The following is a 25,450-nucleotide window of genomic DNA, read 5'->3' on the forward strand; positions in this document are numbered from 1 at the left end:
TTCAGTTTAGTATTAAAAACAAACAAACAAACAAAAAACAACTCTTATTTAAGGATGATCTCACGTAGACTTTGACAATTAACAGACATAAATGTATACAATTATATTACTTGTGCATATGAGTAACTTTCATTGTTAGTTTGTCTCTTCTTGGTAGCAGTATTTTGGGTTATTAAAGGACCAAGGAGAAGGTAAGTGCTGTGAATCAGCAAGTCTCCACAATGTTTATTTAAAGGGGAAAACTTGAAGTTAGGAAAAAATTGAGTAAGCCAGACACATTTCCTTCTTCTTTAAAAAATGGAAATGGCAAGCTTTTGCAACTTTCATACACAGCCTGACATGATGCATCTGTGTTTTGTTATTATTGTACAAGACAAACTGGGTGAGCATTCTGATGTTACAATTAACTCACTTTTTCTCAACATATTTATTCATTGGTCTATTTAGACTCAAAATTAATTTCTTCCCTCTTTCTCTCTCCCTACGACTTGGTATAAAACATGTTCATTTGGCATTATTGCTGGAAATAAAACACTAGCATTAAATGTCATTTCCTTAGTGAAAATTACCTTCCTTGACAAAGTCTTCCTTCCTCTTTATGATGTCTCTAAATCTTGATTCAAAACTCTCTAGGCTTGCATTTAGATTTCATTTTATGGCTATTCCATCCTTGGATAGTTGACACAAAAATCTTGTGTTTTTGGAGAATCAACTTTCATGAAGAGGTTATTTATTTCTGCTCATGAGCAAGGGAAGAGTTCTACGCTACAATCTCTAGGGAGGAAGAAGACTTTCAGTGCTTTGCATAGTGAACGGAAGACATGGAAGTTTCTTTAAGACAAACATTTGCAGTCATACTCCCATGAATAACATTGAAAAGCAGCTGTGGGGCGGTAGTTCAGTCCAGAAGTCAGTCAAACAACGTTGCTATCATCATGCTGACGGATTCACTTTCACAAGGCTGCTCCTATGTCTGCGATAGCAGCCCAAACATCTGCCAAACTGCTTTTTCCTTCCAAGTGACAGAAATAAAAGAAAATAAATTGATAGTTGTCATCAGCCCACTTTTTACCCTGATTTATACAGTCCTTAGCAACCAGCGTATCTACACTGGGACACTGCAATGATTGTCGTAACTTTGAAGAAAACAAATCTCTGATCTGTTCCAGAAAGATGTGTCAATCCTTTGATAGTAAAACACATGAAAGCCTTAAATTGAGAAGCAAAATATATCATATCCCACTAAAAATCCTCATGCTAGACAGTTGACAGTATATAGAGTTATTAATGATAATAATAACTAGTGACTGCTGTGTGCGGTGTGTCTAGACTTCTAAATGTATTATTTCATCTAATTCTTGCAACTATATATGGTAATATAAGAGGACTGTGTTTTGTTTTGATGTTAAACATGTTTTTTCTTCCCATATCCTAAAGCTTAAAAGGATTATTCATAAGATATAGGATTGAGTGCAGTGTCTATCATATGCAAAGCATTCGATGTATTCATTCATTCAAAAACGTATTCATGAATGAGTGCCCCAAAGTTGTCTTTCAACAAATACTTCTGATGTGACTATTTAGATGTCTCTAAAGCAAAAAAACAAGTTCTGAGAAGCACTACTAAGATGAAAGTTCTCCTTCCTATTCTTAGAGGCCTAGACGTTTAATAATGACAAACATCTTGTTAGGAAAGTAAACGTGATGTGAAGCAGATGTGGTAGAGTGGAAAGAGCCAGAAGCACTGGATCGAATCCTACACCTATCTTCTACTCATGAGACCTAGCCAGCAGCTGGTGGTTGGGTATAGGATACTGGGAAAAGAACATTTTCCTTGAACAAGAAAGATCTAAATGGATGCTAAGGTCACATCCCAGGGAACCGAGGTAGAGAGTAGAGATGCAGGCCCCACAGGAACACCCAGCCAGTACATGTGGTTGGCTATGCAGGGTGTGCCCCTGGGCAGCCAGGTGTTAGAAGATCACCACACACATACTAGGTCTAACCTGGGGAAGGCTGAGGCTGCCAGGGTATTTCCCATCTCTGGAAAGACTTGGATTGGTGTCTCTCTGAGCCTGGGCACATAAACTGGTAAAGTTTAAACTCCTTAGCTTTACATTAAGTACTCTCCAGCAGAACTTACTCTAGCAGGTCTTGCTCTAGCAGAACTTACTTCTCACCACCTTCAGACGTGTGCTCTACATCACAACCAAACAGCTAAATTTATGGCTCCAGGAAGTACTCAACATTGCCCAGGGTCATTCACTTGCTCTCAGTACTCCCACTCCTTAGGGTACCCCATCTCCACCTACCCTCCATTACTTGTCCAAACTTTCACCTGCTTCGGAGCCCAGAGCAGAAAGCATTTCCTCCACAGAACATTCCCTGACCCACCCATCCCAAGCCAGACAGTATCTTATTGTCCTCTGAAATCTCACAGCACTTTCTTTGTATTTCACATTTGCCACTTTCTATTTTGAATTAGCTATCTGTACTTGTGGGCTAATCTCCTCTATTAGACTACAGGCCCCTGGGGGAGTGATCAAATCTACATTTTTGTAATAACCACAGTACCTGGGCTCAGTGCCTTAAATGAAGTGTTTACCCAGTAAATGCCTATTGAGTTCATCACTGTCTGTATGACTGCCTTGCCTGTTCTATTGAGAGTGAATAAATAACCATAATTTAACAGTTCACATGAGCATATGTATACAAGTTATTGGTGAAGAATGACAAAAGTAGAGAAAGCAGACAGTTATTCTACAAAGAATACATGGTGATGTGTGTGTGTATGTTTAAATTAACACAAAAACATATCCCTAATAATATTGCTCTTACTAAAAGGTAACAAAAAATCTATTCATTTTTAACCACAGCATAGATTTCTTGAGAATCTCAAAGGAATAAGAAGAATGAGGTGAATAGAGGGCTTGAAGACAGTAATTTCGGACTTCCCCTGAGAGTGGGCATGGCGAGAGACAAGAAAGCCTGATTCGCTCCTGCAATGGAACTGTGTGCATTTTATCCTATCATGAAATACATGACTTCAGTCATTCCCGCTTTACTGAGAGCAAAGGAGTGCGAGATTATGAGAAGGCCTGCTGCCTTCTTCACCATTCTCCTGGGGCCTCCACAGAAACCACAAGGGGGACTGCTTCCTCCCTTCCCCTGGGCATTTCCTTACCAGCACAGGCTGCTCTGCCACACTTCCTACTTTCAAAGGAAAGAAACACCAACAAAGGCAAAGGGATGTTTGGATGCAGAACAGGAGGAATTCGCTGTGACATCAGCCTAATGAACCATGAGGTCTAACTAATTGGTTTCATTGATCTGGTTTTTGTGATTGGGATAAAGTATGCTGTATGACTGTGCAAGACTGATTTTCATTCTGGAAACGGACATTTAATTTTCACCTGATGTGCTGGTCAAGTCCTCATGGCTTTTGCCCTTGGGAGTGTTGGGCACCCTTGAGAACTTACATCCAATAAGTAATGCAGATTCCCATAGCTACCGAAACAACCAGAGGCTCAGAAAGTAGAGCCTTCACAATGCTGCTGGAGAGAGCACCAGGACAGCGCTAGAGCTTTTCAAGTCCCTTCAGGTGTTCACAAACTATGACGACCAATACTGCACTGAAAGAGATTGCCTTTGGAAGGACCTGGGTCAGTTGGCTCTGCCTGACAGTAAGGAGACAGCAGAACCCTGAAGGAGAGGTAAACAGATCTCCATTACTTCATATTAGGAAAACTTTGCTTACTGAATAAGGGTCAGGGATTCAAAGCATAAATGGAAACACAGGCCATTTAAATGAGATAACCTGAAGTATATGTTTAATTAAATTAACTAAATCAAATCCCATGTACTTTTATTCTAAAGCTCTATTTCCACTAAATCCAATTATTTCCCTCTGTGGCTTTGGCTTTAAGTGGATGTCAGCAATGATTACATTGAATTTCTGCATCCTGCCAACCCCCCAGCTTTCATGGTAAAGGCACAGTTATTAAGTGATTGCAGCTGCCAAATGTAAGTGCCTCCAGTTCAACACAGGGGCAGACACTAGCTAAGGACACCAAATGCCTGTGCTTAAAACTCCTGGATCCCTTTTGGTCTTTTTGCCCAATTGCTCCCCTTGTCCCCTCACCCTCCAGAAAATGTTTATATATGTATGTTCCTCATACTTTCTAAGAGGTTAGCAACTTAAGTCTCATAAATTTTTTACACTTATCTTTCACCAACATCATAAGCCAGCAATTCAACTCATAAAACTCATTCCATCAAATTGACGGGACCAACGTCAGCTAGAAAGGGCATACTGCTGCCCTCCTCTTAGCTAACTGGGCAGGTGTCCAGTGAACCTCCCTCTCATTGAATGGAACCTGGTGGAATCATTATCTCAGTCAGTCACTGTTCTCAAAAGCCAAACCAGATGTATTCTTGCTTGCTATCTTTCTCGTGAAAGTTATTAACCTTGCTTATGAAAGCACATAAACATACGTGGCAAAATGGAGGTTTCAAAGCTTTGACTGGCTTTGTGGACATAGATTTGTTCCAGACTAAAGTCCCAGAAATCAATCAAGTGTAACCTAACTGCAAAAACATCACAGCTGATTTTGTTACACTTGTTGGACTTCATAAGGACTAAATTTTCCAAAGCTTTGAGGTTAGAAATTTTATGGGCAAACTGAGAAAATGAGCTTTCTCTAGCAATTTTGCTGACTGAATACCCTAATGAATTCTCCTTCTAAACAGTATAAATATATGAATTTGAGGATTGTTATTACTACTTCACCGTTGTGTGATTGAAGATGTCATGTTGGGGTGCTGAATCCGGAAATTCTACTTATATCACTTAAGTTGTATAATATAGTCAAATTCCCAGAAAAATCTCAAGCTGGGAATAACGCTTGCATAAACTATTCAACTGTTAGGATGTTGTCAAATCAAGTTTTGGTGGTGGTGATGGTGATTGAGTTTAATAGAATCGACTTTTAGAAGTGTCATATCATAAAGCTAGCAGCGGTTCTCAACTTTGGCTACACTTAGAGTCACGTAGAAGCTTTGAAAAACATGTTTAGGCCCTACCCTAGACCAATTTAATCATATTCTCCTGGGATGGGGACTGAATGGTGAAACAGCTCCAAGCTCCCTAGATGACTCCAGTATGTAGGGAGAGTTAAAAACTACCACGATGTAGCCTGAAATGCAAGTTTAAGAGGTGTTATGTATGGAAAACAGAAAAAAAGGTATAATTAACTGAATTAATCTCCTAATTAACTAAACCGACGTCTATCCTAGGTACTTTAAATAAATTCCTAGATGTCCATGTCCCTAAATTGCCATTTTGGGGACAAAAAGAGAGCCAAAGCATTTTATTTGTGCAGACTAGGTAATGTAGCACAACAGACCTTAGCGTAAAGGGACCTCTAAAGATAGGTGGGACTCGATGCTAGAAAGGCCTGGTAGGAAAGCAGGTAGGGACAACTGACTCGAGGTGGTCCCAGGAGCAAGGCTGCCTGGCTCCCTTATCCACACATGTTGGAGGCAGGGGTTTCTGGGCCTGTTTTCCATGAAGGTCCCTCGCTACTTCACAGGGAAGAAACAGACCTTCCTTTACCCTGTAGGAGTAAATCTTTAGAACTAAGTGAGGCTGTCTATACCAAGGCACTATGTATTTATTTATCCAGTATCCTCCTTCCATTGTTCACAGAGCTCAATTAAGCAGTGAGAATTAGGATACTTTAGTGAAGTGACTAAGGCCTTTCCTTGACCTGGGATGACTCCACTTTTGGAAGCTCTACTGTGGCCAACAGCGTATATGGTCCCAAATGAGGTCTCATCTGCTTCCAGGAAATTGTCACACCCACAGGATTTAGCGGAGGAGTTACTGTTATTTTATATTTCCAGGAAACTCTTTTTAAAATTTATCTTATATATCAGCACAACTATAAAAACTGATTTTGAGAAATGATAGGCTATCTGAAGGTCAACTAACATTAATGATGTATATGTAACATCTCCCATGGCATTGTTTCAGAAACTCAAACTTTATTGTGTCGCCTCCCAGATGGGAAATAGGCCCTAGTCAGTCCCAAGGTCCAGAAGGCAATGGCTCTTACTCTCTACAGTGTGTCAAAATCACACCCTGAATCTGAATCTGTGTTTTAAAGGTATACCCCCGATGAAGTGGAAGACAGTCCTCAGACCCCACAGATGGAAGATGAGCACAGGGACACTCTTTGTACATTTTGAGCTCAAAGACAATGACTACAGATAGTATCAGTTACCTCTGACAATGGTCTCCTGAAAATGAATAGGATTCTTTTAGTTAGGACTTTATTATAAATATGAAAAAAAAGAAAAAAAAATATATATATACATATATACATGTATATATATATATATATATACACATGTATATATATACACAGATATATATATATATATATATATATATATATATATATATATATATATATATTTAGATATATATATATATGTTTCTGAGGCATTATAGCCCAGCTTAAGTCCATAAAAGAAACAGTAAGAAAATTATTACTTTCAACTGAGGGATGCCCACCTATCACCACTGCAAATTCCTTTCTCTGTACTCCAACTCCCACCTTCCCCATTTTCTGCCATCCTCCCTGACTATATGACAGGGAGGTATAGCAGTATCTAGTGTGGTTAACGTTTGGATCTTCAACTGATTCCCTGACCTACATATTGGTCACAAACGCATTGATTAGACCTTTTGTAATTTGCATTCTAAAAACCTATGTCTACATATAAACTAGTGTAACTTAATGGAGGGTATCATTATTATTATTATTATTATTATTATTATTATTATTATTATTATTATCACAGTTGACTTTAAATGTGGGTTTTATAGAAAAAAGAGGAATGCAGGTTTTGGTGGTCTCAGCATAAGAACACTACTATGAGTATTTGTGGATTGTTTGTCAAGTAAGAGATTTGACTAAGTGTTCACCTGCCATCTGAAGGGACTTGATATAGACTGAGGGATTGCAGATGAAGTTCAGGACTGGATTGTGGAAAAGGTCAGAGTGGAGAAGAAAATGTTCATGCAGGAAACAGTTATTTGTGGAATAGACATAAACAGGAAGATCAGGGTGTTCCATAAACAAAGAAGGCTGCCTTTCATAATGGAGAGGGAGTAGAATGGGGTCCGTGAAAGCCACCCAAGGGTCACTGTCAGGACAGAAGGAAGACCACTTCCCTCAGTGCATCCCTGGTCTGAGGGAAATAGATTTGGATAGATAGAGAAATGGTATAGAGATAGAGATGTGGTGGGAGAAGAGAGAGAGAGAGAGAGAGAGAGAGAGAGAGAGAGAGAGAGAGAGAGAGAGAGAGAGAGAGAAACAGCAAATAAAATAAAGCTTTCAAAAGAGAGAGAGCTAAATTTACTGAGCCCTTACTATAAGCACTAACAGTTTATATGATGCAGGAACTCATGCTATCTGCACTGTAAGATAGGGCACAAAAAGGTCAAGTAATTTGCCCAAAGTACTACTGAGCTGAAATTCTAATAAGCTAAGCAACCTAACTCCAGAAACTGCATATTCAACTACTCTGCTTTAGAACTGAGGAAAAGATGGCTCACAAATGCCCTATTTTACATGCATTTTATTATCCCTCCTATCAAATTCATAATCATATCTGGGGCACAAATAAATGGAAACCATTTAAAAATAGTTAGGCTGGTTTTCAAATGTGCAGATTGGTGGATTCTGGCAGCTATTAATTACATATAACAAAACTAAACAAGACCAAAAGTCTGATTACTACATCCCAATAATTAAAAATGAGAGACTAGATATCAAAACCTAAAGTGATGATGTTTGTTTACCCAGCCATCTATGAGAGTTAAAACTGGCCCTGATCGCTCTATTTCTGAGTGTTCTCCAAATCTACAACAAATGATTGATAACACACTTTGCTCTTTCCTTCTAAATAAGTTATCCCTGAGAATGGATTTATGTGGCTTCCCCCCCCCCCCAACATTTCATTATAGAAGTTTTCAAACATGCAGCAAATTTGATAGAAGTTTTCAATGCAAGTTTAGTACACTCGGCACCCAGACGTGCCATGCTGACTCACCCAGCATACACCTCAGTAACAGCATTCTTGACTGATCTTCAGCTCATTTCTGAGTCACCTCACAGTGCCCTGTAAGATGCTCGTTATAAGCTGAGTCACTTGGAAGGATGCTGTGCCTGAGGCAGGGATAAGTGGTGAGAAACTAACCAAGAGCTTCTAACCAAAGAAGAAAAACAAAAAGTCCTTTGTATGTTGTACATGTTATTACTGGTAAACTCTCCATGCAAACTTATGATCAACAATCTCCTGGTAGTAAATGTTTTGAAAAGATATCACAGTTATAGCATTTGCATTTTAAGGTAAGATTTCTTCAAATTATTATTTTTCCCTTATTTTCACTCCTTCTCTTGTGTTTCATCCATACTGAGTAACGGAATGGAATGGAACTCACATGGTACATCGAGGGACATTTATTCTCACATGCACTCACCAAATAATACTAAGGGCACATAAACTTCCATTCCAACAATAGTCAACCCTGCAGCAGTCATTTGAACATGGAGGCCACATTTATACACATCTCAACCTTTCTCTCTTTAGAAAACCAACAATCATCAACTGAGATAACAGGAAAGACTGCAACGATGACGTATACCATGAACCACAGCTGCGAGAGCCATTTCCCTGCCTTTCACTGTGATTATTGGCTAGGTGTAGATAAGGATTGTTATGGGTTGAATGATGTCCCACCAAAAAGATGTGTGGAAGTCCTAACCCCCAGAACTTCAGAACATGCCTTATTTGGAAATAAGGTCTTTGTAGATTTAAGCAAGTTATAATGAGGTATAAAAGTGAGCTTTGTAAATTCAGTATGGCTGCTGTCCTTATGAAAAGGGGAATATTGGCCATAAACACAGACTCACACATCAGGAGAATACCATGTGAATTTGAAGGCAAAAGTCAGGGTGATGTGTAAGCAAACTACCAGAAGCAAGGAGAGAGGAATGGAACATATTTTTGCTCACAGCCCTCAGATAGAATCAACCACTTGATTTTAAACTTCTAAACTTCAGAACTGTGAGACAACAAAATTTCTCTTGTTTAAGCCATCTAGTTTATAGTACTTTTTTTTTCTTTTTTTTTTTTATCACAGCCCTAACAGATAAAAATAGGGATGTTGACAGGAGCTCAAAGACCATTGCCTTTGAAAACATCATTATACAAAGCTAAGGGCAGTGGTGAGGAAAAGAATTGATTAGAAAAAATCTAATTATACAAATTTCCTTCCAACTGATGTAACAGCATTCTAAAGATACCCCTTCTGGCCTGCCCGGTAGCTCAGGCGATTAGAGCTCCGTGCTCCTAACTCTGAAGGCTGCTGGTTCGATTCCCACATGGGCCAATGGGCTTGCAACCACAAAGTTGCCAGTTGAATTCCTCGAGTCCCATAAGGGATGGTGGGCAGCGCCCCCTGCAACTAAGATTGAACACGGCTGAGCTGCCGCTGAGCTCCCGGATGGCTCAGTTGGTTGGAGTGCATCCTCTCAACCACAAGGTTGCCGGATCAACTCCCACAAGGGATGGTGGGCTGTGCCCCCTGCAACTAGCAACAGCAACTGGACCTGGAGCTGAGATGCACCCTCCACAACTAAGACTGAAAGGACAACTTGAAGCTGAACGGCACCCTCCACAACTAAGATTGAAAGGATAACAACTTGACTTGAAAAAAAAAAAAAAAAAGATATCCCTTAAAAGAAAAAATGTTAAACAAATATATATTTTAAAGTGACTTTTAGATACCATGTCTGATGGTCACTGTTGTTACCCTCTTTGGAATTTGAATGTGGCTTGTTTGTTTTATTAGATTATGTAACTGTGCAACGTTTTTTCATAAGGAAAAGAGAGTAAGTCCCATGGAATAGAGGTGTGTAATGGGTGAGTAGATCTAGGTAAGAAAGTCTTTACCTTCCTTGTCAATTCAGCAGTGTCACTATTCCTTTCTTCTTAATATATATACATATATATGTATATATATATATATATATATATATATATTGTTGTAAGTGTATATATAGTATTGTCAGTATATATATTATATATATAATATATATGTAATCATTCAGAAAGAGGCTAGACATTTTTAAATAGATAATTCTTCATAAAAACTCTTTCAGAAGACAGTCGACTTTAATTCCCAATATTTTCCCTACCCCTAAGCCTAGAAATCAAGTAAAAGGGAGCAATTCCAATGGCTGATTCTTCAGAACTAGAAGGTCTCATGGGTTTTAATTATCCGTAACCATTTCAGAGGATACAGTCCCCCTAGGATGACCCAGCAGATACTTTGGTTTCTTTTTAAAATCCTTTAACCAAAACTGTAATTGCTGTTCAGTCTCCTTCCTTCTCCTAATTCTTGTGTGCCCCAGCCCTCAGATACTGAAACATTATTTAAAGTCATCCAGCTTGTGAAACAGAAAGTGGCTCTTACTACCTGAGGTATCCCAAGAGGACCAGATTTTGGACTGTGGCTCATCCAGCAGTGGAACAGGTTACTGCATGTGCTGATGTCGTCCTGGCAGCTGTCACATGAGGACATGCCCTAGGGATAGTCAGGGCCTCTGGTCCCAGAGCTAAGACTATATCACATATATGTATATGTATAGGGAGACCTTCACCCCCAAATGTTACATAAACTGAGTCAGAATTCACTGAGCTTCCTTCTGTTGATTTTTCTGTAACCGTAATGATAATTCAAGCACTTATTTACCTTACGATATGTTTGATTAAATATAAAATTACATTTCATTTGTGTGTGTAAAGATAGAACACACGTTCTATCTTTAAAAATAAGCTCATTCTGCTTTTGATTGTTATGTGATTATCAATAGATCAATATATATTTATTAAGCCATGCATCCAGCACAAGGCTAGGCATGGTGAGGGATATAAAGGAAGATTAAGGAATGGTCTCAGCCCTAAAGGTGGATATGCATTAATTGAGCAGATATAACTAAGTCTCCTGTCACACTCAAAGTATAATTATTAACAAAACTTATGGTGAGTACTGTATAGAAATATTTAGCTCCAAGTATAATATGAGCCAAAAGAAGAAAGTTGGCTTGACTACGACAGCCAATACAAGCTCTGTCAAGGACATCAGATGTGAGCTGCGTTAAAAGAGAAAATTATAAAGAAGAGCTGAGGGGCAGGATCTGACATATCATATTATGCAGAACACAAAAACAAAGACATGAAAATGGGACTGGACATGATCTGTGGTGGGAAAATCCATTTCTGATCCAAGACGGTGTGGATCTGAAGGGAGGCAAAAGGGAATGGGAACCTCACAGACAGATCTTTTTCTCTCTGTCTTTCATTTTTTTATGTTTCTTCTTTCTTTCAACAAATATTGATTGAAAGCCTGTTAGGTGCCTGGCACTGCTAGGTAGTGGGGCTAGAAGACAACTTCCACTGATATACAGCCTACATTCTAGTCAGGCTGACAAACTAGAAGGCTGGTAGCCAAAAGGAGTAGTTGGAGGGTATGTGGAACAAGGGTCTGGAATTTTGAAGAAATTATGAGGGAGAGATGATCTCGAATTGGCAATAAGGAGCAAGAAGCAGCTACTCCATCTTCAGGCCCTGGGTACAGGGGGTATGGAGAAACCGCCCCCACTTCAGAGGGATGCATGAGAATCAATACCCTGTGGGGAAAGCAAAGTTTCAGTAAGATCTAGAAGATGAAGTGCATGAGGCTTGTACTGATTAAACTGCAAAATACATGAGTCTGTTCTTCTTCGACTATTACATGCACTTATTCGGTCCTCAGAAGAATCCAGTGAAATAGACAGATGTAGAAACTTAGGTGGGGGAGTGAAGTCACTTGCTCACATTCATACAGGACCACAGGTAGATTTACTGTAAAGCTAATGAATGTTAAACATTAGGGTTCTCCTGTTGCATGGTAAAATTGATTTTATTATATGTCATTCGCTTAAAGTTACAGAATCTATCGATCATGTTAATTGAGGACTTACTATATATAGTTTAAATTTATAAGATCCATTATTGTGGTCCAAAGTCACTCAGGTGTATAGTCACACTATTGCAAGACTCTGGTGTAGGACTGGCTTTGAAGCATGTACTCTCCTATCCCCTCCTTACCCTCACACACATACACACACACACACTCACACACTCACACACACACACACACACACACACACACACATCCCATGCCAACTCCTCTCGCTTTTACACAAAGGCTGTAGCCTCTCCTACAGCATCCTGTACTGGAGGTATATGGGTGTGTGTAGCAGGAGAGAAACGAGTTTTCATACATAAAGAGTGGATTATCATTCCATTCTCTATAGAAAATGTTACACGATTGTTATCTTTTGAAGAGTATGCAGCCAAAAAATACTGGGAAAAGAGTATTATACAACTGTTGTCAGGCTCATAAAAATATTGTGTTGTTTTTATGGGTTTTGTAATAATCTTGGCATTTGCCAGCTTTTTAAAATTTGTAATCTTTAATATTTTTCTCATTGTCAATATTCACTTTCATACCTAATTTTGCATTTCTGATTTTTATTATTTTTCTTAAAGAAGACATTTGCCAAGTTCTGTAAGGCCTCCAAATACTTACAAAGAAACTAAGTATTCTAACTCTTCGTCTGAGGAAACTTGCAGCCTCTCAGATCTATCCAGACCATTTATGCAGTGTCAGAATCAGAAGTTACGGTGGAGAATCTGACCAGTGGTAATTTCCACTAAGAGCAGGTATTTTTTTTTTTTCTTTTTTAATGACTTATCCATGTTGAACATTCTGAAGCCATGACAAAATTGAGAAAGTCCCCTTTCCTCACCCTTAAACCTTCATCCCAGTAGTTTTCCTTTTCACACACACCTCTTCATTTCCTGATTCTGGCCTGGGCTTGAAGCAAAGGTACCTGAATCCAGCCAGAAAAATCCATTATTACAGTAGTTTTGGCCTGAAAGGGGCAGGAAATACCAACAACCTTCTGTGAGCTATTCCTTAACGAAGAGCCAACATGAATACATAAACATGGAGCCCTTGCATAATTCAGATGAGGCTCAGATAAGATCTGGACATCTGGAAACACCTTTCCTCCTAATCCTTGGAGGCCGCTGGGTAGGTACAAATTCCCCAGAATGAAATACTGAAATAAGGGACTGGAATAACATTTTTTTAAAAAATGAAAGGCCCTGAGAATAACAAATGACGTTCCTATTGGGAATATTGTTCCAAATACTAAGTTTAATTGTCAAACAAAGAAGAAAATAAGATTGCCAACAAAAACAGAGAAGATTCAGTCTTAGTCCTTCAGAAAAAGGATTATTAAATTCACTGTCCAGTCCTTGCACAATTAAATATTTTAACTTTGATCAGGCTCTAAGGTAAAACAAAAAGAGTTCCTCGCCCCAGTACATTACGCAGAATAAATAAAGGGGGGAGAGAGAGAGAGAGAAAGACAGAGACAGAGAGAGACAGAGACAGAGAGAGTTGTTACCCATGAAAACTGCCTGATCCTCCCAAAAAGATCATAGCCAATTCATACAACACATAAAGCACATACATCCCATGACGTTATGCATCTTTCTTTCAGTGATATAGGTTAGTACTGTGTTTCCCTGAAAATAAGACTGGGTTTTATATTAATTTTTTGCTCCAAAAGATGCATTAGGGCTTATGTTCAGGGCACGTCATCCTGAAAAATCATGCCAGGGCTTATTTTCCAGTTGGGTCTTATTTTCGGGGGAACATGGTAACAAACTGATGTTATCAATAGCCTACTCTTCAACATTACTTTAAATCCTTGACTCAGGTGTTTATGATAATCTCTCTCTTACTTGCACTTTGGGCACTCTTGCAATTTTTCTTGTTGTTTACAATATTGACGTCATTGTTTTGTAGTCCTGTTTACGATGTTAGTAATTGCATTCAAGTGAAACATATTTTAGAATTTGCATTCGCCTTGTTGTGACCTGCCTGATGAATCACCCTTGGTTTCCCAGCATTGACAGAGAGTTGTTTTTCCCCCATTAATTGGAGAAACCTGTTTATACTAATTCAAATGCATGTCTGGGCTGGGCTATTTGAACTGCTTTGGGGGAAGAGCACTAAGGCAAGACATCTAGGTAGTTCAGGTAGCTCTCTCCTTGAAATCTAGATAGTGGGTGAGTGTATGGCATGATTTTCAAAACAACTCCCTCTGTAGGAGGCCTGAGTTTTCTTTGTTTTTATTTTCTTTGTATGGTTGATTCTGAGCATAATTCCATGACATCTATTTGCTTAGCTCCCAAATATTTTGGTGTCGATGCTTCTATATTGTGGATGGTCGCAAAACAGAGACAGCGGCACTGGGCAGCAGGATGTTTAGTGGCTAGAAGAGACCCAGCTATTGTACATCTCATGCAAAGTCCTTCATGCGGAGTAAGAACTCAGGTCTATGTCTGTCAATAGATAATTAAGTAAAGGAATGAACACACTAAAGAATGAGCAGAAATAGGACATGTAGCTGACTTTATAGGGAATGAGATTGTGCCAATCCCTGAGACTCACTTAGATGAGAATCTGCTAATCCCAATGGCATCTTTGCTTGATGTGTCTCCTGGCACTGATGGAGCCCCACCGAGTAACCCAGGTCAGAGGGTTAAGAAGGACACGCCCATTCTTCATTTTGTTACTGCTAAGTTAATATTATTATTGACCATCAATTCTACTGAGTATCATTGACCATCAATTCTAGTGAAATCTCTATTATATATTTTAAAAATTATTCCTGCGCCAGGTCACTATTCCTCCCCCACCCACTACCTACCTTTTAACCTTTTGACTATTCATTTCAGTCTCATCCCAAATTAAAAAGACTAGGGAGGAGCCTTAAAACCAGTTTTTCTCTCAATTAGAAACTCTCATGAAAATAAGACTAGGAAATGGGGACAGGAAAATGGTAGAGAAGAGATTGAAATGCCACTATGATGTGGCTGTGGATTTCAGGTGGTCATAAAGCAACTTCTCTGCAGAGGCCAGGTTAATTGAAAATAGGTATATACAAGTCATTTACCTTCTTCAGTAAACCTAGAGTTTACCCATCAGTCAGGCTCAACTTGATCATAATCCCAATTTGACCATAACTAACACTCTAATGCAGGTGATAAGGGGTGGGGGGCAAAATGGAATACAAACAAAAACAAATGAACCCCACTGTATTACAAATGAATAATAAAACTACACTGAAGGGGGTGGGAAAGAAAATAATTAACCTGAGTAACTTTTGGAAATAGTATTTTGTCTATATACTAAAAGGTTATAGACAAAAAGAACTGTATACAAATATATACTCAAGAAAACTGTCTCTCAATGATATGTGTTAGGAATTCTGAAATTATTTTATGTGTATTATTAGGATTGACCGGAAAGTAAATCTATTGTGGATAATGAAAGCAAACCTTCTCACTGTCAATAAAAGGAGTTACAAATTAGGATAGGGGAAGGCTAGATAGAATGAATGGTATCATGTTGGACCAGAAACAAAAGTATCAGTATGAAGGCATGGATTTAAATGTGTGTGTGTGTGTGTGTGTGTGTGTGTGTGTGTAGGGGGGGTTCCTTTTAGCAGTGATGACTTAGAGCTCCCGTCCCCCCCTTTTTCTGAGGTCTCATCTAGGGTCCTTAGAGAGAGAAGGAAAATATATTTTGTCAGTGCTTTTAAGGGAAGTAGATACTAGGCTCACGCTGAGATACCAGGCTCAGGGTGCTATTCCAAATAGGGTGGCCAGGGAGAGCATTACTAACCCAAAGCACAGAATTGGAGCAGAGCTTCGTAATGGGGTAGGGAAGTAAGAAAATACCAACACCAGCTAAGGAGCCCTGTTCCCAAAATGTCTCAATCCAGGAACCACATTCTAAGTACTGCAAACTCCATTTACTCCATTTCAACTTTCATAAAATAGTCACAAATTTAGAGGCTACTGCATCATTTCAGGGTGTCCTCTTGATGTAAAATTCGTTTAAAGGCAGAAGTCCTCCTGTGTAACATTTGTGGGAGCAGAGCAAACTGAAACTTTTAGGCCATTTTTAAGCCATTTTTGAATTAACAATGTATGATCAAAATGAAAAGCACAGCATTTCAAAAGCAGCTCTCAGAGGTTCTTCACACAAACTCAAGAAACTTGCAAACAATCAAGTGACTTTCTCTAGGGAACTTTCCCATCTATTAGTCACTTGCAAGACTTCAATGAGAAATTATTCAAAGAGGCTTGATGCCACATGGAATGAATCACTCCCCGTTGGGGGAAATCTCTGAAGGGTACTACAAGCAATCCACTTCTGTTTCTAAGGAAGGATTTATTTATGCAGGAGCTGAGAGGAGAGACGATGATTCTAACACTTCACATCAAACCAAGACTTGAATCAGAATATTAGCAGGTACTGAAAGGCTTGTGTTGATGGAGAGTGTGACAGCAGCAACTTTCTTTAGTGTGAGCACTGGGACTTCTCTGACCTCGGAAATTCTGGTTTCTGTTTCCCCACTAACTGTGTTGTCTTACACTGTCTGTGAAAAACTCGTGCTCTGCTAAACCTCCCTGTCCTGTGAACTCTCTTGATCTGACCAGCAGCCCCAAGAGATCAAAAAGGTCTCAATCAGACTTTAGTGTGTTGGCTTCCTTCAGTTGATTAAACCGAGACATTTACAATAAGAAAATAATGCAAATTCAAAAGATAGAATTATCCATAAATTATAGGGTGAAAGTCCTGGCCAGGAGCTAAAATGATTGTGCACAGCCCTGTTTTGGATCTCAAAGCTATGGACCTGGAAAGGGCATCGCCGTGTGCTGTCCCTTCAGTAGGGATGGGAGTTCAGGTTTTTGAAATATATTGAATACTTTATTTTCATTGAATAAGTTGACATTAATTGAATATTGAATAATTGCTAAACCTAAAATTGAGGACTCACTTATTCAACAAATCATCCATGGTAATTGTTTATGATGTACCAAACTCTGTCTAGTTACTGGGGAAACAGAGACGAATAATAACATGGACCCTGCTCTCAATAAGCATATGAAAGGAAAGAGGACATGTAACAAAAAGAAAAGAAGAACAAATAATCCGATATAACATGAAGTTTGTTGAGCAAATTTCAAACAAAGTTTGAAAAGGATGCAGAAGGAACATAAAGGAGAAGAAAGCTTTTAACAGTGGGGGTGTCAGGAGTCCTGAAGAGAGGGTCCTGCAGAAACTGACATGAGGTGATTCTGAAGGACACATAGGAGGTCACCAGGCAGCTGTTAGGGGAAGTGGAGGGAGGGGAGGAGCAGGGCTTTATTGGAAGTAAAGAAAGCAGCAGGTGCAAATTCAAGCATGAAATAGTATCTTGCCCAATAAAACTCAAGTCAGTATTACTGGCGAGTTAGATGGAAAAGGTGATAGGAGGCAAGTGGATGCCTGGCATAATGGGAGCAGATACTGCTGGCGGTTATCAGCCTCCCAGGGCCACCTGTATCACACCCACTGTCATGCCCCGTTTTGCTCTAACAGGCAGGGGGATGCCAGGGAGAGACATGGCCAGACTTGCATTTTGGATAGATGTCTCTGGGTGAAAACAAAATGAGAGAAACTATGGTGACAGCATGTAGTCCATACAGTCTGGTTAGAAATGTTTCTCCCCAAAAGTGTTTTACTCTTCCAAGTCCCATTTACGCGCACTAGCCTTTCTTTTCTTCTGATCCTTTAAACCCCATGCCAACTGCTAATGATGTCAGCAGCAATGACATAGAGTATGTGTGTTGTGGGGTGGGCAGTTAAGACTACCACCCCCACACCTTTTTTACCTGCTCCTTCAGCTAGAGCAAATAAACAATCCATTTTAAGTAAAGACATCATGCTTGCTCCAAAATGGCCCCCTCAAGACATGACTCTGAACTCCCAACCACCTGCAGCTCTAAGAAGCCCCTCCATTGCGTAAATTCTGTAACACACACTGGATATCAGCAAATGACTCATAGATGATTCTTTGGTTTTTCCAGACCTTAGAGGTCTCACAATGCCTTCTTATGTAAGGCCCAATGGGGAAGCTCTCTCACAACCCTGCTGGTCTACCAACGATCAGGAGAGGTTTCTGCAGATGGGGCCTAAGGATGGAGTCGCCATTCCTCACCAATTACCATCATTGCCCCTGAAACTGGCAACAGATGGTTTGGCCATTGGCTAAATCCTCAGCTGAATTTCCCAAGAGTCTTTTTAGGTATGAGCTGCCACGTAATCATATTCTACCTGAAAAGCCAAAAAACCTGGAACTGCTCCATAAAACACACACAGTGTTGATCATCTGCAAAACCAAAATGAATTTCCTGTATTACTTTCAAAACTAATAGCTACTCATAACTACCTTCCGCTGCTTTATACATTTTAAATAACTTTGGTTAGGTGCAGTGTGATTACTTCAATTTACCTTTCTGAAACTGTAAATACCATGTGGCTGTTTTTCTTTTCTTGCCTTCTTTCTTTCTATTTATTTTTCACTTTTATTTTCACTTAGCTGATACCAAGTGGTAGACTGTTCATAAGAAATTAAAATTACTTTCTTTTCGTAAAAAAATTAGTATCAATGAGTCAGGGTATACAGATCCTCTTCCTTTTTTCACATCTCATTCATGGGGTTGCCAGATTTGCCAGACGGCCAAGTTAAATTAGTTAAATTTGAATTTTAGATAAGCTACAAATAGTATTTCAGTATAAATATATTTCATGCAATATTTGGGACATACTTATATTTTTTAAAATTCTTGTTATTTATCTGAAATCCAAGGTTAACTGGGAATTCTGTATTTTATTTGGCAACCCATTCAAAAAGATTTGAGTATTATTTCATGATAGAATAGCTAGCCTGGGGGAAAAAAATAAGACTAGAAAAAAATTTTATAATAAGTTTCACTGCTCATCATTTTTGGGAAGAATATAATGATTTCTAAAATCTTATTCCTGCATTTTCTGTAGTTCCATAGAAGTATACATTGCTTTTCAAATAAAACAATAATACAATTTAAATAGAAAAATAAATGTATCTAATGTCCTTGTTACCTGCCCACATTGCAAATTAAAAGGTTAATTTGGGGGGGTTATGTCACTCTAAGTTTCAACACACTCAAGTCTTCAGTGGGCTGAGATGGGCCTCCATCTTTTAAATTGATGACCCCTTTGTAATCAATTGACAAATTTAATCCCATAATCCTAATGGTCAATATCCATTCCAAAATTCTCCCAAATAAGATTTGCTTCACAGCCAGCAAAGAAAAGTACAAGCAATTCATACATGCCTCCAAATCATCCTCTCAACATGCTCTGAAGAATCAGTCTCTTCAGACAATTATGGACTCTTCCAAGGTGAGGTATTATGTTGGTGTTGGCATTCTTAGGGAAAGGTTTTGTCAGCCATATCTCAGAAAGAGGGCCTCAGAAGGGTGTGGGGCAGACTCCAAGCTAACCATGAACTGAGATTGTTCCAATGGCTCTTATGTCATCACTAATAAGAAATTTGTTTTTACAGGAAACTGTCATTAGCAAAACACAAGCTTCTGGCTTTTACTTTAAAGGAAAGATGCCAGCTTCTAAGCTCATCCTTTAATTGCCTTATACGTAATAGAAGAGGTTGTTAGTGTAGTGAACAAGCCAGAACAGGGATGTGAAAACCAACTGTTCTTTACTCCTACCATGGAAAGTTCACTGAGCGCAGTTGTCTGAAACCAACCAGAGGATGCAGGAGATAGCAGATGATTTTCCTTTTCCTTCCAGCTGACAGCAAAGTCCCTTGCCTGCTTTCTTTTGCAAACCAACCACCAGGTATTTCTCAGAGAGATGCTTGGAACATGCTTCAGCCTAGAACAAGAGTGAGTCATGGTTTGTACAACTCAATGGCGCTGCCAACCCGCCTCTGCTCTCCCTCACAGGTTTTGTTTTCTTGGTATGATAATTAGTTGTTAGCATTGTGAATGTGTCTTCCGAGGGGGGAAAAAAACTGCAGGCACATGTTGTTTCTGGAATGAGAGTTCTATGCATCCTACTGAGGTAAGCTATCCACTCAGAGTCCAAGTACTGGCCAACATGTGGTTACCTAACTCAGAGCTCCACTGCCCTCACACTATATTTTTACCAGGGAATATGATTTCTAGCTATTACCTTCTACTGTGTTTCCCCGAAATAAGACCTAGCCAGACAATCAGCTCTAATGTGTCTTTTAGAGCAAAAATAAATATAAGACCCGGTCTTATTTTACTATAATATAAGACCAGGTCATATATAATATAAGACCCAGTCTCATATTAATTTTTGCTCCGAAAGACACATTAGAGCTGATTGTCTGGCTAGGTCTTATTTTGCGGGGAACACGGTACCTTTTGCTGAGTTACACAGTGAGCAAACTCTTTTCAGAAAAAGCAAGAGTCCTACAGTTACCAAAAACTTGACAGTGATCATCTAGTGATTCTCAGTCTCAGCTGCACATTAGAATCATCTTGGCAGTTTTTCAAAAAATACTAATGCCAGGGCCCTAACCCAGAGCAGGTTAGTCAGAACCTCTAGGAGTGGGGCCGGCCAGGCATTGTTCTTTCCAAGTTCCCCAAAGTGCTTCTAATGGATGACCAAGGTTGAGGACCACTGATCTTATCCATTAAGACCCTACCCAATGAAGCTGATACTCAGAGAGGCTGACAGACAGTCCCAATTCCCATAGCTTGTTAGTCTGCTCTTATCTGTTTGTCTGTCTTCTAGACTCAGCAATCCTTGAGCACCTGAACCATGGTGTTGACATTTAAATCACATTGCCTACCACAATAAATGTTTGATGAGGACAGAAAACCAGGAAGAAAAGGAAAGATCAGAAGCTATTCTTCCCTTTGTCCCATAGCCTCTCACTAAGAAAAATTGTTATTAATATAAACTACTATGAACTTCTTAGCCCCCAAAACTAAGTCATTAAATATCAGATTTTCCAAACTTATGATTCATTCATTTCTGGAAAAACTGTGAGTCAGATTGTCACACAAAAAAATCCCAAACCAAATGACTTTACCCTAATTAATCTAGCTGTTTTAATCTAAGGGCTTGACTTTTTTAATACCCCCATGTTTCCCTAAATTCTCATTTTGTGGAGTCTCATTTATTTCCCTAGTTAAACTTGACATTGCTCAATTAATATGCCACTCAAAATGCATATTTTCCCTCAGTATCAAGACTCCAGAGTGAAGAAAAGAATTATGGGAAGTCTGTGCTGTGATTTAGGAGATGTAGGCCTGGAGCCACAGGTCTGAGAATTGCTGAGGCCTTAGCACAGAGTCCAGAGTGATCTGTGGCTTTACTGATATTATCTACTGCCAGCTGTGCATCTTTCACCTGCTAGTCAGGTGGACTTGAAGTGAAATCCAACCAGTGTGATGTGGTGTAAGGGCTCAGAATTGGGGCACAGATGTCCAGGGACCTAGAACTGTGTGGGGACAGAGCCAGAGTGCAATTTCCAGGCTCTCGCCCTCACGTGGAAAGGTGCTCACTCGGGTAATAAATGGCCATCAACTGTGATTCGATGGCCATCAACTGTGGCTAGTTGGCCATCAGCTGTAACCAGTGAGCCATTGGCCACTAATGTAACTGCCATGACTATGCTAGCAGTAGATGGGGGCTAGCAGGAAGATGGTGGCTGAGCTAGCAAGCACGGATTGCAGTTAGGACGGCGGATTGCAGCTAGCAAGTGAGGTTGGTCGGCAGAGAGAGCAGACAGCGGAGTGTGGATTGCGGATCATGTGGCTCCTGCTTCCTGTGTCTCCAACCCAGCTGCCAGTGAGACTATAGTGGTATGACTCCCCTATCTATGACTCCATGGTTGTTCCTTTTTGGCCTCACCATATCCTGCATTCTTATGCGGGGAGTGGGAGCTGAGACCCCGCATGCCACCCTGCATGACAAACTGTGCAGCAGATATTGTGGTACCCAACCCACATCCTCATCCTCCCAACTTCAGTGCACACTGACTAGCCTTCCAAATGTCCGTGTCTGTACACTGCATTTCTTTGCCTGAGGGTTTCAATGGACCCCAAAGCCCTCCTGCCCACCTGTGTAGCCGACCGGACATGCCAGAGAATGAACATCTCCCTCCCACCTCTACTGTGGCCTTCAACCCCAAACTGACAAGAACTGGGGTCTATCGCACCCATCCCCCTCACACAGTAGTAACTCTGAGGCTTGTGTTGAGTTTCCCCAGGAATTAACACCCAGTTGTTACCTGGCTCACTAATGCACCTTTTAGCAGCTGCTTCCCCTTTTTGCTCCTTTGCCCACTTCCTTGCTGATGTTTCCTCAGCTTATTCCCCAAATAATGAAATCTTTGTGCCAAGGTCTGCTTCTGAGGCTACCCAAAGAACATAGAGTGGCCTTGTCAATTTACGGTCATTTGATTTTTAAAAAGCCATGTAATTTCTTGATGAGTCGCTGTCCTCAAATATAAAAGAAGGAAAGGAATTTGAAGCTCCACTGGGTCATAGCCGCAGACAAAGGGATGCTTCATGTGGCTGCTAAAGCCCTTGTGGACCCAGCCCCAGTCTCCTTCCCGCCTTACTCCCCTCATCTCCAAGTGCTCCCCGCCCCCATGCTCCTCTCTGGCCACAGGGATTTCCTTTGAATTCTGACAAGTGCCATTTTCCACTTGTCTTTGGAACTCTTCCTTATGCTGTTCTGCCTGGAACACTCTTCTTTCTTCTGTTTATTTAGCTCATGCCTATGCATCCTCCAACTGTCTGATGAAATGTCACTTCCTGTATGGAAGCCTTTTCTGATGCCCAGTCTGGGATTGTGCTCTTGTTACGTGCTACCAAATACAGTGTTCCCATCATCATGTTTGGCATGCTTCATAGTAATTCCTATTTATTCTCCAAGTCCACCTCACTCCCCAACCACCAGCATCACTGGCCTTTACGCTTCTTGAGGAAAACACCCAATTTGTCTTGCTCCCCATTGCATTCCTGATACCCTGCCCAATACCTGAACATAGTAGGTACTTAATAAATATTTGTTAAATAAAATGCGTGTTTATTAAACATCTGTGTTGGTGAATCAGAGGACTTTAGAAGTTAAACCAAAGCCTTCCAACCAGAGTCTCGACTCTGCCTCAAATGGTTTCTACCCAAGATATGGCTTTTCCCCTCAGCCTTGTCCTTGAACCTCAGGAGAAGGATGTGTAAAGGGTAGCGTTCCCTTCAGCTGAGAGCAGCTTTATCTTTTTGCCTAATGTGGACTATCATCACTTTTAACATAAAATCTGTAAAAATTAAAAAGCACTGTATTAAAATAATCCAGCCCTATACTTATAAAAATGTGGAGTTGAAATTTGGAAAAGTGTAGTAGCAAACATTGTACTTTAACAATGTTTGGAAGCAGAAGGCACAATATTTATCAGCTATTAAGATCAATGCAGACTTCCTAGGTGTGGATCTTTAGAACATTCCTTTGCACTTGGTGGCCTGATGGGCTTTATCTCAAAAATTCCTAGATCCTTTAGGCATGGGGCCAAGTGAAGAAAGCCTCTCCCAAATTTTCCAACCACCACCTATCTTAAAGTAAAGTTTAAATTCTTTAGCATGTTCAGAGGCCTCTTGAGGCCCGTTTGCCTACCTTTCTCTCCAGGCTCATCTTCCTCCATATTCTGCCTCATGCTTTCCTTGTACATTTATTTACAGGCATAATATTGTTTCACATCTCTGTGCTCTGGCCCCTGCTATTCACCCAACCACAGACTCCTCCCTCTCTTCCCCACCCTTCCGTCAATTTTGCTTGCCACTCCCATTCATCCTCTGAGACTGGACTCAGGCCCCAGGGCAGCCTTCTCTGAACTTCCAGATTGGAAGTTCTGCTTTTGGCTTCCATGGTCCCCTGAGTTTTCTTCCAGCACATTTACCTATTGAAAGTATTGGTTTGCTGTGCCCCACCTACTCCACGCCGAACCGCCTCACAAGCTTTGTCTCCTCAATGTCGTGCATTGTGCCTGTTACTGAGCAGGCATTCAATAAATGTTTGCTGAAATGTACTTGTTGACGTAAGAAATGTTCAAACTTGTAGAGAATTTTCCTAAGAGTTTACTTGAGCCAAAACTGACGACAATTGCCCGGAAGCAAGATCTCAAATGCTCTAGAGAATAATGGTTTTGCAGTTTATTTTATGCATCTGAGATCAAGGACAGAAGTAGGGAAGATTAATGTAGGTGGGAGAAAGCAAGGTGAGGATTGGATTAACAGGATAGTTAACAAGATTTTGAGCTCTCTTGAGAGTGATTACCCTTGTTTCAAAGGTGTGTTAACCTAGGTGCAGAGAAAAAAGGTGTGGGACAGAGCCCCAGAGAGTAGTTTCCAGGCTCTCGGCCTCATGTGGAGGGGTGCTGGCTCGGGTAGTAGATGGCCGTCAGCTGTGGCTAGTTGGCCGTCAGCTGTAACCATCAAGCCATTGGCCACTAATACTACTGCCGCAGCTACATTGAGGAGTCAAGGAGAGTCCAGGGAAGCCAGAGAGTCGGTCGGTTGGCAGATAAGCGGACAGCAGGTCGCACGTCATGTGAATCCAGCCTCCAGTGAGACTATAGTGGTATGACTCCCCTACCTATGGCTCCCTGGGTGTTCTTTTTGGGCCTCACCATATCCTGTGTTCTTGTGTGGGGAGCGGGAGCTAAGACCCCGCATGAGACCCTGCATGACAAAGGGGAAGGCCTTGCTTTAGGCAAAGATAGTCACTAAAGAAGTTACTATATGACTGAGACGTGACCACCCACCATGACCTGCTGTGGGGGCAGAGCCCCAGAAAGCAGTTTCCAGGCTCTCGGCCTCACATAGACAGGTACTGGCTCAGGTAGTAAATGACCATCAACTGTGATGGGATGGTCATCAGCTGTGGCTAGTTGGCTGTCAGCTGTAACCAGTGAGCCATTGGCCACAATATAACTGCTGTGGCTACGCTAGCAGAGGGAGAGAGAGAGGAAGAATGGGGGCTAGCAAGAAGATGGCGGCTGGGCTGGCAAGTGTGGGTGGCGGTTTGCGGACAGTGTGGATCCAGCCTCCCGTGAGACTATAGTGCCGCCAGAGAGAATATAGTGGTATGACTCCCCCATCTATGGCTCCGTGGGTGTTCCTTTTTGGCCTCACCATATCCTGCGTTCTTGTATGGGGAGCGGGAGCAGAGACCCCCAAGGCCACCCCGCACGACAAATGGCGCAGCGAGCAGGGTCTCCCGCATGACACCTGCTCAGTTAGGAGTTTATGGTCAGATCACCCTATGAGGTTATTTTCCATAGAACCCTTTTTTTGTCACATACTTAACATATAATTACTT

At 40.6% G+C, this 25,450-nt stretch overlaps 1 long non-coding RNA gene across 1 annotated transcript in view; it reads right to left on the reverse strand.

Moving 5' to 3' along the window:
* LOC109447988 (uncharacterized) overlaps nucleotides 1-23,822 on the reverse strand; it is a 52,165-nt gene extending 28,343 nt beyond the window's left edge. Inside the window, exons 1-2 of the long non-coding RNA XR_002137450.3 lie at nucleotides 23,747-23,822; nucleotides 19,801-19,966 (exon numbers count right to left, since the gene is read on the reverse strand). This is a non-coding gene — a long non-coding RNA (uncharacterized LOC109447988). The remainder of the gene's footprint in view (nucleotides 1-19,800; nucleotides 19,967-23,746) is intronic.
* Between the last annotated feature and the right edge of the window lie 1,628 nt (nucleotides 23,823-25,450).

The sequence above is a fragment of the Rhinolophus sinicus genome, chromosome 2, assembly GCF_057876585.1.
Source record: "Rhinolophus sinicus isolate RSI-liver-muscle chromosome 2, RSI-T2T, whole genome shotgun sequence".
Classification (NCBI taxonomy): Eukaryota; Metazoa; Chordata; class Mammalia; order Chiroptera; family Rhinolophidae; genus Rhinolophus; species Rhinolophus sinicus.